Here is an 18,630-nt window from a genome sequence, read left to right as displayed (position 1 = left end):
ACCAGAGACTGCACACAGGGAGGATGGGGCTGAGGCAGGCGCCTCAAGGGACAGCTGGGATCCTAGGTACCTTCAAGAGGGCTGAGAGCAGAGGAGGTAGCCCAGAGGCCCTGACCAAAGAAGGAGGATGGGATGGTGACTTCCAACTGGCAGGATAACCAGACTGTTCCCCGGAGACCAGCCACAGTGGGGTCCTGGGCTCAGTCCAAAGCCACTCCCTCCCTTCTCTTGCCCTCCCTGGAAAAACCAACCAGGGGGGTTGTCCCATGAGATGTTCAACTTGACCTCGGAGCCACCAGGAAGAAAAAGGCTGCAAAGAGAAGGCAAGTGGAGTGGATTCATTCATTCATTCATTCATTCACTTATTCCACTAATATTTATTGAGTACCTCTTTCCTCCACGTGTGTCTCAGGACATAGGCTACTTATATAAGCCTCATTTCACAAACAGCACACTTACTAGCAGTGTGGCTTTAGTCAAGTCACTTAACTTCTCTGGACATCAGTTTCCTCAGTTGTATGATGGGTAAGGAGACACCTACCTGGTATACAGCAAGCACTCAATTAACATTGTTTTTCTTTCTCCCCCCACCCCTTCTCCTCCTTTCCAAATGTCTGCTGAGGGAGGGAAGACCCGAGGCTGCCAGCACTCATTTACATGTGATTTTTTATAAATATGGGGTGTCTTTTGAGCTGGGGAGGTGGCAGATCTGCCAGAGGCCCACTTTTGTCTTTTCTTGCTCTGCTAACCATGCCTGTTTCAGTTACCTATTGCTACAAAAATGAATCATCCCCCGAAGCAGTGGCTTAATACAACAATCATTTATTATTACCTCTCATGGTTCTGCAGATTAACTAGACTTGGCTAGGTGGTTCTCGCTCAGGATCCCTTGAGCCATTGCAGTCAGACCATAGCTGGAGCTGGAGTCATTTCAAAGGCTTCCTCACTCACGTGACTGGCATTGATGCTGGCTGTTGGCTAGAATCTCAGTGAGGGCTGTCACCCAGACACCTACATGTTGCCTCTCCATGCGGTCTGGGCTTCCTTACAGCATGGCAGCTGGGTTCCAAGAGTGAGAGTTCCAAGAGGACCAGGTAGAAGCAATAGTGTTTCTTCTGCCATAGTCACAAGTCTGCCTAGATTCGAGTGGAGGAAATGTAGACCATGTCTCTCAATGGGAGAATGATCAGTGTCACATTGTAAGAACAGGTGGGTTGGGAGATCTTGTTGCAGCCATCTTGGAAACATAATCTGCATCACTGCCCAACCAGGAGGAATGTTCAGAAGGAAAGCTTGTGGCTGGGCTCCCAGGGGTGAAGTTGTTGGTGCACTGAGAAGCACAGGTCCCTTGAGAAGAGGCTTTGGGTATAAGAAGGGGGAGGGTGGTTCAGTCACTACCAAGATAGTTCTTGGAACTCCAGGATTCCAGAATTGGATAGATTTTCCCACAGGGAAATGGAGCAGAAAAATGGAGAAAGGGAGGAACAACAGAGCCTGGCATTAGGAATTTGTTAAGTTTAAGAAAGAACATCTAATGTTTTTCTGGTGATGTTCTGGTCTTCCTCCAGGGGACCCTACTTAAGCTACTTGAAGAAGGCTCTGGGAACTCAGGTGATGGGGAACTACACTGGGGTCAGAGGTCAGTGGGCACTGACTGTGGCCCCAGATAAGGTAGCTTCAGCCTTCTCCTGGCATTGGTTCTCCTGTTCCACCCCCAAAGCAGATGGCTATTCCTCAGCATTGGTAGGTGATAGGCTGGTCTCTTCTCTGGTAGGCCTGGGACAAGCCCCCTCCTGCATAAACAGAAATAACCACACATGTTCACACCATTCCACTTATTCTTAAAGACGAAGTAAATATGAGAGTGAGTTTGGCATTAGTCTGTAAAAAAATAATTCTCCAGGCAGAAAAAGAATGAAATCTATGGAGATATACATGATCACTGCATGGAAAATAGAAGAGGGAGCTCTCGCTGTTCCATCCCCCTGTGAATGAGGCAGAGATGGATCTACTGAAATCAAATGTATAAATTATACATGGATGGAAACGGGCTCCGGCATAAGGTGTCTGATAGGGTGCTGATGGAAATGAAAATGAGGCTTGAAAGATCAATTCTGCTTTTGAATCAGCTCCAGTCCTGCTGATGCCCCTGGGCCTGCCTGGCAGAAATACCCTGACTTATCAAATTAGAAAACCCCCATCCCCAGACCTTTGGAACACGCACCTTCAAAGTAATTGTTAATGTTTTGGATGATATTTCTGTGCATCACCAGGAATAATAAAAAGGCAGTAAAAAAAAAAAAAGGTAGTAAAAGTTTGAAGACCCCTATTTTTTGCTGCCTGATGGCTGATGTAAACCAGACCCACCTCTTCAAAGGGATAGACAGGAAGTTTTACAGTGTGGCTGTTGCCTGCCAAGGGCAGAGGGGGGCCGACTTCTAGGGACAAATGTCATTTGCAGTCCAGTCATTACTGTGTGACCCTCAGCCTGTCATTTAACCACTCTGGGCTTATCACTCTTCCATCCATCTATCCACTCCTTAACTCACCTATGCACTCAATTAACTTCATGAGTACCTGCTGTGTGCCAGCCACTGGGCTACACACATATTTGATGCTCAATATATATAATCAACACAAAGATGAATATAGCAAGTGCCTGACTTCAAGAAGTTTTGTGTCAGAGAAACATAAACAGATAAATTGCAAAACCACCTTGTTAGTGTTAAACCACGGTTCTTTTATCAGAGGGTTTGAAGATGGATAAGTCTGTAAAGGAACAGAGATTGTTTTGCCTGACAAAGAGGATTATTCCCTACTAATGATCATCTGTCCAGGGCTTCACAATGTGCCCTCAGAAAGTCTTTAAGATGACTTCTGCTGAGAAAGTAGAAGAGGAAATAAGCTTAGATTGCAGCAGGAGCTATTTAGGTGAAGTAGAACAGAACTTGACCGTGCATGTTGTAGCTGGACGAGTGAGAAGGCCATGGTTGATGCGGCTCCATGAGGTCACCGACCTTCTCCAGGGCTTTGCACAGGTCCTGGCTCAAAGGATGTGTCATTTTTCTTTAACAAATGAATAAACAAATGATCTATTACCTAGCGTTATTTCAGGATAGAACAGATCCTGCCCTGCTTGTACAAGGAAAGTAGACACTTACCTGGCAGGGGAGAGGTGTCACCCTTCACTGCTTGTGATGTTGTTATTTGTACCCATTTGAACTGATGGCTCACTCCCTTTTTATTTTTATTTTTTTAATTTGTTTTTTTCCTTGGCCATGCCCCATGCGGCATGTGGGATCTTAGTTTCCCTGACCAGGGATAGGAACTGCGCCCCCTGCAGTGGAAGCACAGAGTCTTAACCACTGGACCACCAGGGAAGTCCCTCACGCCCTTTTTAAAATGATGTTATTCAGGGTATAATATATATACTGCAAAGCACATAAATCTTAATTGAACAGCTCAGTGAATTTTTACATATGTCCACACCCGTGTAACCACAAGCAGATCAAGATATGGAAAGTTTCCTGCTCCCCGCAAGGCTCCTCCACGCCCTGCAAGTCACTTCTCTGACATCTTTGCTAATTCTTTCTGTAGACTCTACCTCCATATTCCCACCCTGCATGAAAAGAAAAAAATAGAAAGGTAAATTCGTCTTCAATCTAGGATAAAAATTAACAAGTTAATGTTTTCTTCCTGACTTTAGAAAATCAGTAAATGTCAGCTCAGGCAGGGGGTTGGTATCTGTAGGTCAAGAGCTCCTCAACTTTCCCGGAAGTAGAATTCCTTCTCAACATCAATTTCTTCCATAGACCCCACATAAGAAGAGTTGTTGCCTTTTTAGTGTCTTTTGATTAAGAAAATAACAACTGGTGGTTACCAGGGGCTGGGAAGGGGGGGAATAATGGGGAGTTAGTGTTTCATGGCTGGAGTTCTAGTTTGGGATGATGAAAAAGTTCTAGAGATGGTTGGTGGTGATGGTTGTACAGTGACGTAAATGTACTTAATGCTGCTGAACTGTATAGTTATAAATGGTTAAGATGGTATATTTTATGATATAAATATGATAACATATTATGAAATATGTCACGTATATTTTACCACAATAAAAAATAAAAAGGATGAAGTATCATTTAAAAAAGAAAATAATGACCCCAATTCCCATGAATTCAGCAACTGGTTGAAAATACATTTTTATTTTATTAGTAACTGCTGATTCTATATTCATTTGAAAAACAATATAGTACATGTGAGCATGAGAGCTATTCTTTTCCCCACGAACAGACAGTGTCGGGTACACACGAAAGTTCCTCAAGCTTAGTCACACCTGCAAGACCCCTGGCTCTTCCCAGTGTCTGAGACCCAGGGATTGAGATGAACTGTCCTTTCCAGCACCCCTCAGTGGAAGACACCATGGCTCAGAGAGGGAAGTCACTTGTCTAGGGTCACACAGCCCGTCTGGAGCAGAGGTAGGATAAGACCTCTGGGCTCAGGTCCCTCTTGCAGGTGCTCTGGTCTCTCTGCACCAGCTGAGGACCACACGTGCTCTCCTGAGCCTCCGCCTTCTGTTTCCTGCAGATACTTAACTAGATGCGATTACCAGCTTGGCGACTCCTCGCTTGCCTGTCCCATCAAGGCAGGAAGTAGGATATAGAGCCAAGAGATGGGGCCTCCTGATTCCTTTGTAATTTGACCCTGAAGCTCAGTCGGGGAGTGGGGGCTGGTGCAGGCTCATTCTTATCACCAAGGCTGTGTTCGGGCTCCTGTGAACACGGACAGATGCACCTGGTGGCACAACGTTCAAAGCCACGGAGGCTGGGAGTCGGGTTTCAGAATAGAGGTGCTGTCAGAGGCGAGAGTGGGTGCCTTGGCTATTTCGGCGAGAGCTGACACTAAGGAATTCTTCTCTCGCACAAGCTGCGCAGAGCATTTTGCATTGTGGGCTGTCCTGCCTCCGCCTTTCCCTTTCCCAGGCTTGGTGGCTGCTGCTCCCCCTCCCCCTCCCTGACACTGCTAACGACATCCAATTAATTCAGCATAATTTGGTTCATTACAAGCCCTTAGATTGGTAACAGTGTTTTCTCGGAGTGCAGCCTTCCTGGACTTTCTCAGAGGGACAACAAGGCTCTGAGGCTGGGAAGGGAGGGAGGGCGGAGTCCTGCTTTATCTGCCCAAGAGGGGACCAAAGAGCTGGTGGGTGCCTGAAACGGGCTGCGCTGTGCTCACACCAGCAAAACACATCCTTCCCAGTGCCCCCACAGCCCTGGTTAAAAATATGATTGGAAATGGGGACGTGGCAAGACACCCCAGCAGGAACATCAGGCCACCCTTGGGGCCTGCCAATAGGCGCCAGCCTTGCGGGGCTCGAGATGTCAGTTCTGTGCTGAGTGGGCCCGACTTGATGACTGTGGGAGTTCCTGCAGGGGTCTGTGGAAAGGAGGCCCTGGCTGTGGCCGAAACCCAGCAAAGCTAAGCAGACCGCCAGCAGGGTCTGCTTTAGAGGCCTGATCTTCAGCGGAGAGGAAATGCTTAAGAGAACCAGGACCTGCCCAGACTGGGTGGGGCTGTGGAAGGAGTGCTGGGCCCTGGGAGCAGGCTGGGGCAAAGGACCAGGCAGGTTCCTGGGTCGGGCAGGTTAGGACTGGACCTATAGCCACACCTTCCTTACCCACAATGTGACTGTGGCCTCCTTGATCTTTATTGGCTTTGATTAAGAGCAAGAAAATGATACCTCATTCATTGGCTTGTGAGAACGAAACAGGGTGATGGGAGGCCTTTGATGTGATGGTTAAGGGAGGAAGCTCAGCAGCCAGGCTGCCTGGGTCGCAATCCTGACTCCACCACTGTGTGACCTTGGGCAAGTCATGTCTCATCTCTAAGCCTCAGTTTCCTCATCTGTGAAATGGCGATAACAATAATATCTGCTCAGAGGAGTGTTGTGAGGACGAAATGAGCATTTTGAAGGGTCCTGGTGCACAATACATGTGAGCTATTATTACTTTTCTTGATGATGTGTGTAGAGGACCCTGCCTGGAAGGAACATCATGAAGGCTCTGAAACTGTGTGTCGCATCCTTCTCCCTGATGACTTAAACTCTTCGTTTTTGAATCGATCTCCTACCTATCTCAGAGGATGGATGTCTGCAAGGCTCCTCTAGAAAATCTGTCCTAAGCACTCTCCTCCCACCCCAGGAGGAAGTGATCTTCCCCTTGCCACCCCTGCAAGGATGCAGACTTCCATCCTGGCCCTCGGACATGGGGGTGTGGATGGTTTTTCTCCTCTTGAGAGCCAGGACTATAAGGACTGTGCCCGTACCTCACCTAGTGCCTGGCGGGTGGGAGGCACTCAGGGAGGGCCTGCGGGGTGAACTGGTGTGGGCTTGAGGGCCGTGATAGCTGGATCAGGGGGAGGACACATGGCAGAATAAACAAGAAGCTACCTGTGTCGGTGAGTAGCCACCCTATGAGCGGGAAGCAGCAGCGCTCGTGCCCACCGAGGCCCCGAGGCTGCCTCTTTCCTAGACACTGAATTCTCCTGAAACCCTCGGGACACAGCAGAGGAAAGGATTGGGCTGGAACAGAGCGGGTAATGAGGCGACCATCCTCCCGTCCCTGCTCTTCCCCCATACCTCCACCCGACCCCCAACCCTTGGTTAATCACCAAGTCTGCAGCATTAAAATCTCCCTGGGAGCTCTTACAAATCCGGCATGCCCAGGCCTCACCCCAGACCAATTAAATCAAAAATCCCTGGGGGTGGGACCCAGGCGCGTGTATTTTCTCGTCAAGTCCTCAGGTAATTCCAGTGTGCCGCCGAGGTTAAAAATGTCAGATTGTCTAGGGAAACACACTGTTTCAGAGTCTCAGTGACCTCAGGATTGAATGATGTGTCTTAGCAGCCGCATCGATTCAGGTTTCCAATGTTGCTGTCTTAGAGGGGAGATGTAGAGAATTACCGATACTCACTGGGCATCCACTTTGCACAAAGCCCCTGGCTGGGTCTGAAGGGAATACGCCAGTAACTCACAGCGAAGATCATAATAACAGCATTTATTAACTGCGTACTGTGTGCCAGGCACTTAACAACATTTGCTAAGCCTCACAAAGATTCACAAATTTTTTGTCCCCATTTTAGAGATGAAGTCTGTATGGATGCTGTCAACACAGTGTTCAATTTCACCTTCATGCAACCAGGGCTGCTTATTATAAACATCTGTGAGCTTGGTTTGGGGAATTTTGGGGAGATTTTTTGTTTGTTTGTTTTTTCTGCTTAAGAGACCTGAGCTTTTTTTTTTTTTTTCTGGCCAAGGGAACATCTTCTCGCAAAGATGGATGAGGACAGTGGATAAACACCCTAGTGTTTTCACTTCTTGGCTGGAACATCTCTGGAGTGTATTCTATACCAGTAACTCAAACTTTGCTGTACATTAGATCATCTGCAGAATATAAAAAAGTTTTGATGCCCAGGTCACATCCCAGGCCAATTAAATCCATGTCTCTGTTGGGGGAGGGGACTCAGGCACATGTATTTTTTTTAAATAAATAAATTTATTTATTTGTTTTTATTTTTGGCTGTGTTGGGTCTTCGCTGCTGCACCTGGGCTTTCTCTAGTTGCAGTGAACGGAGGCTACTCTGTTGCGGTGCGCGGGCTTCTCATTGCAGTGGCGTCTCTTGTTGCGGAGCACCGGCTCTAGGCGCGTGGGCTTCAGTAGTTGTGACACATGGGCTCAGTAGCTGTGGCTGTACAGCGCAGGCTCAGTAGTTGTGGCACACGGGCTTAGCTGCTCCGCGGCCTGTGGGATCTTCCCGGACCAGGGCTCGAACCTGTATCCCCTGAATTGGCAGGCGGATTCTTAACAACTGTGCCACCAAGGAAGTCCCTATATGTATTTTTTAAAGCTCCCAGGGGACTGCAGCGTTCAGCCAAGTTGTGAACCTACAGTCTACATGTGTCCCAGAGTTGCCCAGCAGGGCTGAACTCCAGTGCCCAGTGTTGTAACTTGCTTAATAATGTACCCTATTTGGGGTTCCTTCCTTTCCCTGTGTCACTTCCCCATTTGTCTCCTGGAAAATTCTGGCATCACCTCCTGATACACTTCTTATTTATTTATTTATTTTTTTGGCGGTACGCGGGCCTCTCACTATTGTGGCCTCTCCCATTGTGGAGCACAGGCTCTGGGCGCGCAGGCTCAGCGGCCATGGCTCATGGGCCCAGCCGCTCTGCGGCATGTGGGATCTTCCCACCCCGGGGCACGAACCCATGTCCCCTGCATCGGCAGGCGGACTCTCAACCACTGCGCCACTAGGGAAGCCCCACTTCTTATATTGAATCCCGGTTTTAGGATCTGCTTCTGTGGGACTCAAAGGAAGCTGAGATCTGGAAAGTTTAAATGTCTGGCCAAAGGCCTCACAACCAGGACACAGCAGAGGCAATGTTTAAATTTCTGCTCTCCACAGGCTTCGCGATGTAAGGAAAGAGACAGGTATTCAGAAAACTACAATATAAGACAAAAGGACATGAAAGATCAAATAGATCTTCAAACAGAGACCAGAGGAACACTAAAAAAAAAATCCAACCCAGCAATTAAATGTGATTGGGAGTTTGGAAAGGCTACACGGAGTTGAATCATTTATGCTAGGCAAATGAGAGGGGTTTCTCTAAGATGAATGTGGGCAAGGTCACTGCCAATGTTGGACCAACACAAACAGAGGCCCAGATGCAGAGTCCAGGGCAGATCTGGATGGTGAGTGGTCAGCGGCGATGTGGTGTGAGCTAGGGCTAGAGGAGGTGGGGGTGGGCTTAGGCAGTCCCTGAAGATCAGGAAGTTCCTCTGGTCTCCTGAGCCCCAGGGTCTTTCTTTAGCCTCCCACACTGGATCTCCTTCTAAGGCACAGTTGGGCAAGAGTCTTCTCTCTGTCATCTTTTATGAGTCTGTTTAGGCAAGGGGCCAACCCAAAGTCGTATCTGGGGACATGAGTGGGAGGGAGAGAAAGAGTTCCAGGGGTGTCCAGTCCTGCTGGTGAACCTTAGGAAGGGCATCCATCCCACCCACACAAAGCGCCAGGGCTTGGGGGTCCATCTGATCCCACCCTCCTCTCTCCTCTCCCCACCCACCTCTCTGCCGCCTACAGCACTAGCCTTCTCGTGGTCCAAAAGGCCAAGTCTGCTCCTGCTGCAGGGTCTTTGCCTCTGCTGTTCCCGCTGCCTTGAGAGCTCTTTCTTCAGATCTCAGAATAGTCCCTTTCCCCATCACTCAGAATTCGGCTCAAACATTACTTCTTTGAAGAGGCCCTCTCAGGCAATCTTCCCCCTCTTTCTTTCCCTCCCCACAAGTCTCTCTCACATCAGCTCATCTGATTTTCTTTACCTCACACAACACATCTGAAACTGATCTTGGGTCTCTTTCTCTTTCCTTCCTTGTCCTATCAGTCTCCCCTTTGTGGCTGCATGAGAGTAGGTAGGACCTTCTCTGTCACGTGTGTGTCTGTCCTCCCAGCTCCTAGAACGGTGAATGATTGAGCCGGGCAGGCCCACAGGCCCATGCAGTGGGGCCTGGTGACAGGAGGGGGTCTGGGTGAACTCTGGGGGTGGGAGGGAGGGTGAGCTGTCTTCGCTCTTCTCCACGCCTCTGTGATGATGAGCGGTGCTCAGGCGGCCAGGCTGGTCGGAGCGAACAGCTCCTAATGGTGACCAATCAATACAGACAGAGGAGTTAAATCAGGTTAAGACCCAGCTCTCCCGGGTTGGTGTCATGCCATAAATGGCCTCCCAGCAGCTCAAGGTCAAGGGCACATCTCCCACACCACTCCCAGCCCCCACTGCCTACAGGGGCCCCTCTCTGCTGTCCAGGAAGCCGACCCAGCCCACAGGCAGTTGCTCTGGGCCGTTGCTCTTCTTCTGCTCTGCCTACCTCTCGTTCCATACGTTAGTACGCCCTCCCCTTCTGCATTTTATTTCTGCACCCAAGGTCTGAGGTGGTCACGCACACGCTGACGTTTAAAGACCCAACCGAGAACTCAATCAGTGTGGTCTGTCCTTCAGCACCCTGGGAAGCTGTGTGGCTGCTCCAGGTCTCATCTGGCTCACACCCCATCGATTTGTAATGGTATCTGTGGGCTGCTGAAATTACATGTGGAACCTGCTTTGAGAAAAACGGGAAGCAGTGTAGCAGAGTGCTCAGGAGCCTCGGAAACCAGATTCCCCTGACTTGAATGGCAGCCTCCGTCATTTGCTGGCTGTGTGACCCGAGCCACTTGCTCCACCTCTCTGAGTCTCAGTAAAGGGAGCTGACTGGAGTCTCTACACTGTAGGACTGCAGTGATGATAGAATGAGCTAATAAACGTAAAACATGGAGAATGCCGCCTGCTAAGTGGTGCTATATAAATATTCATTACTGTTATTGTCTTTGGACCAGGGGTAGAAACAGTACCCACCTCCCAGGATTGTTATGAGGATGAAATGAAATAATTCACATAGAATCCACTTAGCATGTTGTAAAGACTCAATAGATATTAGTTCTGCCCCCACAGCTTAAGGAGACAGAGTCTGGTGAATATAAGCCAAGGATAAGGATCCTTTGAAACAATGATAATCGTCAGAAGTCAAGAGGGTTTGATTTATGAACTCCCGAACTTTTTAGGAAGATGACTCTCAAGCAGAGCAAGGTTGCCGTGAGGCTGACCGGGATCCAGGCAGTGGGGAGCCGCTTTGTCCCAAGGATTTGGTCCAGGCTGAGGTGCGATGGGAGGTCATCTGGGCTGGGAGGGGCGGTCACGGGTCCCCATGTGACTCCCTGAGCCTGATTAGTGAACCGTGGGAGGTAGAAATCCACCCCCAAGGAGCTCCAGGCTCCCGGTTTCAGATACAATGTCTTTTTTATATATCTACCCTGTGTCTGGGCCAGGACCTGATCATATGCCTATTTGGATTGAGGGCAAAAGGGAGAGAGGGCCGGGAGGGAGGATTAACAATTACCCAAGTCCTATAAACATGACCGGAGACAGCCCTCAGGACTGGAATGTGACAGAAGAAAAGCGCCTGGAGAAATGCTGCGTCTGCAGGAGGGAGAGGGAGAGCAGCCAGAACTGGGCTCTGGGCTGTGAGTTTTACATGCATTCACTACGTGTGAAGACCCTGGGAGGATGGAGCAGAAGTGATGTGTCTGAGGCCTGAGGTCATGCGGCTAATGAACGGAGGAGCTGGGTTTTGAACCTGGGTTTGTGGATTCCAGAGCCTGTTTTCCCCACTGATTGCGCAGGTCAGGACCTTGAAGGGGGAGAGACAAAACAGAAATCTGCTGGGGCTTACCGGCATTCTGCAAGCAGAGGGTCCACTGTGTTGTGGAGATGTCAACATTAGGTCGCTAGAGAGCAGAGTTCTGTTCTGGGTCAAGGTTAGTGTGGTCATAGCTCTGTGGGCAGTGCCTCCAGATCTCCATCCGCTTGACTTGCGTTCTGTGCTCATTTTCAGATTATAAATTTAGTTCCCAGGGATCTTGCTAACAGGAAGAGGTGTCCCGGATGCAAACATACTTGTTCCTCCTCCTGGCAAGGCCCGCTTCCTGTAATGACTGACAGGTTTTGGACTGCGTAGCAGTGTGGGATAGAGGAAAGAGGAAGGATTTTAGAGTCGGACTGTCTTCCCCCACTCATTAGTCCGTAAATTCTTCTCTAAGCTTCAGTTTCCTTCCTTATCTGTAAAATGGGGTTTAAGGGACTTCCCTGGCAGTCTAGTGGTTAAGACTCCGTGCTTCTACTGCAGGGGGTGAGGGTTCGATCCCTGGTCAGGGAACTAAGATCCTGCATGCTGTGCAGCCAAAAAAAAAAAGTTTTAAAAATAAAATAAAATAAATACAGTACAATACAATACAATACAATACAATGGTGTTTAATAAGATCTACCCTGAGGAGATATTATAAGAAATGCCTAACCCAGTACCTGGCACACAGTAGGGACTCAATGAAGGGTAGATATTTTCGAAACACATTAACATTCTGATTTGTTAATCAGCCTTTTGTGAGTTGGTCTCTCAGTCATTGGGTAGCAACAGAGTCAAGCTGAGAATTCCACTGGGTTCTAGAGAGCTAGACTCCCAGATGCTGACCCTTGGGAATGCCCTGGGAGAAGCCAACAGGCAGGGCCAGGCTTGGCCTTGAGGAGGTTTGGGTCTAGCGGGCCACAGTGGTCAGGATCCCTGGGAGCCGGATCCCTGGAGAAGCAGGAAGTGGTCAGAGCATAGAAGAGTGTCTGAGGAGGAAAACTGAGGGCCAAGGAGTTTATGAGTCCTCAGCTCTGAGAAGACACCAGGAGGCCAACCAAGCTGAAAGCAGGGGGCCTGGGTACTTAGGAGTGGCCAGGAAGCCAGAGGCTGGACCAGCCCCATCCCTACCAACCCCCTGCATGTTCACAGTCCCTGGTGAGCTTGGGAAAAACAGATTCCTGGGCCCAACCTTGAAAATTCTGATTGGGTGGATGAGGGTTGAGGCCCTTAAAATTGTATTTTTAAAACATCCTCCACTGCAGAACAGTGTGTATGGTGTGCTACTGTTTTATATATATTTGCATAGGTTTAAAATATTTCTGAAAGGATACACAAAAACCTCTAGTAATTGCCTGTGGGGAGAACTGAAGGTCAGGTGTGGAAGGGAGACGTTTCATTTATACCCATCTATGGGATGGGAATTTCCTTTATCCTGTGCATGCATTAAAATAATTACATTAATTAATACAATTTTTTAAAACTTATTGAGGTAAAATTCACATAACATAAAATTAACCATTTTAAAGTGAACAATTCAATGGCATTTAGTACATTTTCAGTGTTGTGCAACCAGTAACTCTGTCTAAAACATTTCCATTATGCCAAATAAGCCCCCTTACCCATTAAAAAGTTTCTCTCCACTACCTCCTCCGCCCAACCCCAGGCAACAACCAATCTTTATTCTGTCTCTATAGATTTGCCTATTCTGGATATTTCATTTCATTTTATATGATTTCACACAAATGGAATCATCCACGATGCCATCTTTTGTGTCTGGCTTCTTTCACTTAGTATAATGGTTTTGAGGTTCATCCATGTTGTAGCATGCATCACTTTCCTTTTTATGGTTGAATAATACTCCACTGTATGGATATACCACAATTTGTTTATCCATTCATCTGGAGCGTGGTTTCCACCTTTTGGCTATTGTGAATAATGCTGCTATGAACATGCATGTGCATGTATTTGTTTGAGTATCTTTTTTTTTTAAAAGTACGTTTTTTAAAAAAATTAATTAATTAATTTAATTAATTTATTTTTGACTGCATTGGGTCGTCATTGCTGCTCACGGGCTTTCTCTAGTTGTGGTGAGCTGGGGCTACTCTTCGTTGTGGTTCACGGGCTTCTCACTGCAGTGGCTTCTCTTGTGGAGCACAGGCTCTAGGTGTGCGGGCTTCAGTAGTTGCAGCACACGGGCTCAGTAGTTGTGGCTCGCAGGCCCTAGAGTGCAGGCCCAGTAGTTGTGATGCACGGGCTTAGTTGCTCTGCAGCATGTGGGATAGTCCCGGAGCAGGGATTGGACCCGTGTACCCTGCATTGTCAGGCGGATTCTTAACCACTGAGCCATCAGGGAAGTCCCGAGAAAGAAGGAGGGTGGGGGGAGGAAGGAAAGAAAGAGGAAAGAAAGGGAGAAAGTCTGATTGTTCCCCTAGGGATGAATGGCCCTGGAGCTGGGCACAGTGAGTATGGCGCATGGGGACAAGGCGTGTCAGTGGGATGCTGCCTGTTTTCAATTCTTTTGAGTATATACCTAGGAGTGGAATTGCAGAGTCATATGGTAATTCTGTGTTTAACTTCTGAGGAAGCAAACTGTTTTCCATAGGAACTGAAATATTCTACATTCCAAGTAATACAATTATAAAGATTTCAAAGGTATTGGGTGCAAAAGAACAAAGTAAGCTCTTAAGCTTTTGTTTTCTAAATTGGAAAACCTAAATCTTCGCCTAAACTTTAATTGAGTTCATGGTGCACACCTTGACTGGATCTTGTGTTCCACGGCTGGCATGAAGAGCGGGGGCTTGCTCCCTGCATCCCTTCTGCCCACTTCTCCCTTGCCCAGCACACCCTCAGTCACTTGTAACTTATTGTTACCGACTCCGAATGGAAGCTTTCAGTTGCTCCATTCTTCCTCTTTTCTTTGAGGGGCTGTCAATGGGGGAGGAGCTACAACCTTAGCTGCTATAACCTGTGTTGTCTGACTAGCTGGTGTGTTACTGGCTGCACTTCTCAGAGAATTAATCCCATAAGTGTGAATGATAAATGATGAAAATCTGGCACATAAATAAGGATGCAGGCAGCGTCCCACTGACACGCCTTGTCCCCATGCGCCATACCCAAGGTGCCCAGCTCCAGGGCCATTCATCCCCAGGGGAACAACCAGACTTTCTCCCTTTCTTTCCTCTGTCTTTCCTTCCTTCCTCCCTCCCTCTTTCTCTTTCTTTCTCTCTCTCTCTTTCTCCCGCCTTCTTTCCTCTCTCCTTCCCCCCTCCCTCCCTCCCACCTTCCTCCCGTTCATCATTCCAACATTTATGGAACGGAGCAGCTAGTCTGTACCACACCCTTTAGATATCTTTATTTGAGTTATATGTTGTAAGACTCATAATGGGAAGACATTATTGTCCTCAGTTCAAAATAAGGAAACAGAGATTCAGAGAAATTAAGAAAAATTTCCAAAATCACACAGCTAGTATGTAGTGGAACGAGGACTTAAAGTGGGTTCCTTGTGGCCTAGATTATTTAGAGTTCCTCTTCTCTTCCTCTTCTTTTCTTCCTTCTTTCCTCTCTGTCTCCTTTCCTTCTACACTTATTTCTAACATACTCTGTGTGCCAGGTACCCAAGGTAGACACCAAGGAAGTCACAGTGAATAAGGTGGACAGGTGCAAACTCTTTCCTGTTGCTCCTTCATTGAGTCCTGTGACCCCTGGGTCTCAAATCTGTTCAGTGTCGTCTCAAATGTTCTCTTTCACATAATGAACAAATGTAGCAGATCAAAGAGCTGTGTCGTTGAAGATGAATTAAATTCAGGCCCTGGGTTCATGCCTCCTTCCATCTCGCCCCCAAAGCTTATACTTCAGAGATGTGATGAACAGATCTGATCATGCCATTCCCCTGCTCCAACCTCCTGTGATCCAGGGCCCTGCAGACATTTCTGTGACATGAGAAATGGTAAAGACCCAAGCGGGGCCCTCCGTAGGAGCTGAACCCCGGGGAAAGATCTGGGAGAGCATTTGGAGAAGCACTTTTCTGTACATAACGTGCAATTCATGGACAGAGTGGCATAGCTGGGCATCGGGCCATGGAGGCATTTCTCCAAAAGAGGATCAGGGAGAGGGCTTCAGGGCCAAAAGACCACCTCTCCTTAGAGGTCCTCAAGGCATGCGCACTCCCAGTTCATTCGTGTATGGCACTCATCCCCTCCCTTTTTCATTGTTGATTCAGGTAAGTTTGTGCTTATATTATGCAAGTAAACTTATGCTGAGAGGTAGCAATGTTTATTTTAGTGGAAGCAGGTATTTTTAATAGTTTTGTAAATCACACCAGGATTGAATTTATAGCATCATTAAGGATCTGAAGGGGTCACTTAAATATTTAAGTTAGACTTTGCTGCTGCAGTTTATGGGAGATAGTATTTGCTATCAAATGTCTATTGTAATTCTGAGCAAGGCAGAAGGGTAAGCTTGATACCACCTCTCTGCTCCCCCGACCCTCCACTCCATACCCCAAGTTTCTACATTTCAAAGTGAGGGGTTGTGGACAGCAAACAGGGAGACTTGCTAGTGTCCCTGAGTTCCTACCAGTCTCCTCCTGTGGACTAAAGAGGTCAGATTTGGAATCTAGATACCCAGAGTCCGAGCTCTAGGCTATCCCACTGTGGGATCTTGGACAAATCACTCAAACTTACTGGACCCTTTTCCTCAGCTGTTAAAAAAAATGTTGGGGGAGGAGGGGGAGTGATTGTAACACCACCTTAACTACAAAACGACACCACATCTCAAGGTTGTGGCTAGACCCAAGTGAGATGAAGATGTGCTTATACTAAGTTTTGTGGCTCTTATAATTCTCCATCCTCCCTCTGCTGCTGAGAGTCAGGGCTGAGATGAACCAGGAGCCTCTGAAGGGAGGTGTGTTTGTTTCCTGTGGCTGCCATAACCAACCACCACAAAGTGGGGGGCTTAAAACAACAGAGGCTTATTCTCGCATAGTTCTAGAGGCCAGAGGTGCAAAATCAAGGTGTCCCCAGGGCTGGTACCTTTTGGATGTCCTGAGGGAGAACAAGTTCCGTGTCTCTCTCCTAGCTTCTGTGGCTCTGACAGTCTTGGCGTTTCCTTGGTTTTTAGAAGCATCTCTCCAGTGTTTGCCTCTGTCTTCACATGGCTTTCCCCCTGTGTCTTTTGTCTCAAATCTCTCCCTCCTTTCTCTTATTAGGACACCAGTCATTGGCTTTAGGGCTCACCCTAAATCCAGGATGATCTTTTCATGAGATTGTTTCCTTAATCATATCTGTCGTGGTCTGAACGCAAACTCGGGTTGGAAAAGAATTTCCAGACACAAGGCAGAATGTAAAGAAGATAGAATTTATTAGAGGGAAGGGTCGTTGCCAGAACAGTGGCCCGACTTCCTAGTAGTCTGGGAGAGTCGAGCCCGAACATGTGCTATTGATCAGTTTTTATAGCCAAAAAACAAAGGAATGGTCCGAGGTGAAAAGTTTGGTCGAGACACATGTACCTTCCTTCTATAGGGTGGGAGTGAGACAGGGCAGATGCCTTTCCTTATTTGGGACGGGTCCCATTGCCCACGTGGGCATCACCCAGGTGGGCTCAGGAATTTCGTAACCATCGCAACATGGTGGGGAGGGCGAGTAAGCGTCCGGTAAGGGGTGTAACGCCGACACTTTTTCAGGCAGGGTCGTCCTTTGTCCTTGAAGCACCATTGTCCTTGGAGCACCACAATATCCGCAAAGACTCTATTTCCAAATAAGGTGATACTCGCAGGTGCCAGGGGTTAGGACTTGGACATATCTTTTCTGGGAGGACACACTTCGATCTGCTACAAGAGGGAAAGTTTAAATTCTTTTCACGGGAGGAGGCTAAAACTAATGACAAGGGTGATGATCTGGGTCAGATTGGTAAGGGTGAGAGGTAAGGGATGGAGGGAGGGATGGAGACCCTGGAGGTGGAGGTAGGGACTGGCTTTTATGTGGCATTAGCTGTGAGGTATATGGACATGACTAGCACTTCCAAAAAGCCAACTGAACCAGACTCCACTTGTCTCATGCCAGAAGAGGAGTCCCGAATTTGGTACCTCTTGGTATTAGTTGCTCTACCAGACACATTGATAAGAGCACGGACTTTGGAATAAGTCTGCCTGGGTGCTAATCTGGGCTGTATGACTTTGGGCAAATTACTTAATGCCCAAGTTGTGCTGAGTTCCCTCAAAGCAGATCCTGGGACAGGATTTCAGTGCACTTGATTTATTGAGGGAGTGAGTACTCTTGGGAGAAAAGGGGTGAGGGATGGCAGAAGGATCTAAGCAAGGATGTAATCCCAGCTAGAGTCTGTCTTTCACCTGATCCCACAGGGAACACAGGGGGGTGAATTGCACCACAGAGCTGGTCCCACTTTCCAGTGGCCCCATCTTTCAACAGTTGACCTACTGTATAGCACAGGGAACTCTACTCAATATTCGATAATAACCTATATGGGAAAAGAGTCTGAAAAAGAATGGATATATGTGTATGTATAACTGAATCACTTTGCTGTACACCTGAAACTAACACAACATTGTAAATCAACTAAACTCCAGTATAAAATAAAAATTAAACTAAACCCCCCCCCCAAAACTGTTATTGGCTGAGGGCTGCCACAGTGGAAGGAGAAGCAGTGTGTAACTTCTCTAGGTGAGACCACTCCCATTTCGCCAAGGGCAATTCTCTGGAGGAGAGGCAGCTATGAATCATTAGCAGACAACACATATAGCTGTTGGAGGATGGGTGTGCCTACCCCAGAAAGAGGGTTAACTGTGTCTGCTAGACTTAACTTTGTATAGTTTAGTATCCTCCTCTACAAAGTGGAGCCAATAACAGTTAACTATCTCATAGGATTGCTATGAGGATTAAATAGGTTAATATATGTGAAGCCTGCCACATTACATGTTCAGTAAATCTTAGCTATGATTAGTGTATTTTTTTTATTGCTGAGTAACAAATGAGCCCCCAGTTTTGCGGCTTAAACTACAAAGATTAAATAACTCGGTTTCTGAGGGTTAGGAATCAGGAGTGGCTAAGCTGGATGGCTCTGGTTTTGTCTCTTGTGAGGCAGGAGTCAAATGTCAGCGCTTCCAAGATGGCTCCCTCACCAAGGCTCCCTCACAAGGAGGCCTGAGCTCCTCCCCTTGGACATCTTCACAGGCTGCTTGAGTGTCCTCATGACACGGCAGCTGGCTTCCCCCAAAGTGAACAATCCAAAAGAGAGGACAAGGCGGACGCTGCAATGCCCTCTATGACCTAGTCTTAAGTCACACACCATCACTTCTGCTGTATTCTATTTGTTAGAAGTGAGTCACTAAGTCCAACCCATACTCAAGGAGAGGG

The sequence above is a fragment of the Mesoplodon bidens genome (assembly GCF_964165515.1).
Source record: "Mesoplodon bidens genome assembly, chromosome: 19".
In the NCBI taxonomy this organism is placed as follows: domain Eukaryota; kingdom Metazoa; phylum Chordata; class Mammalia; order Artiodactyla; family Ziphiidae; genus Mesoplodon; species Mesoplodon bidens.
This window is presented reverse-complemented; position numbering follows the sequence as displayed.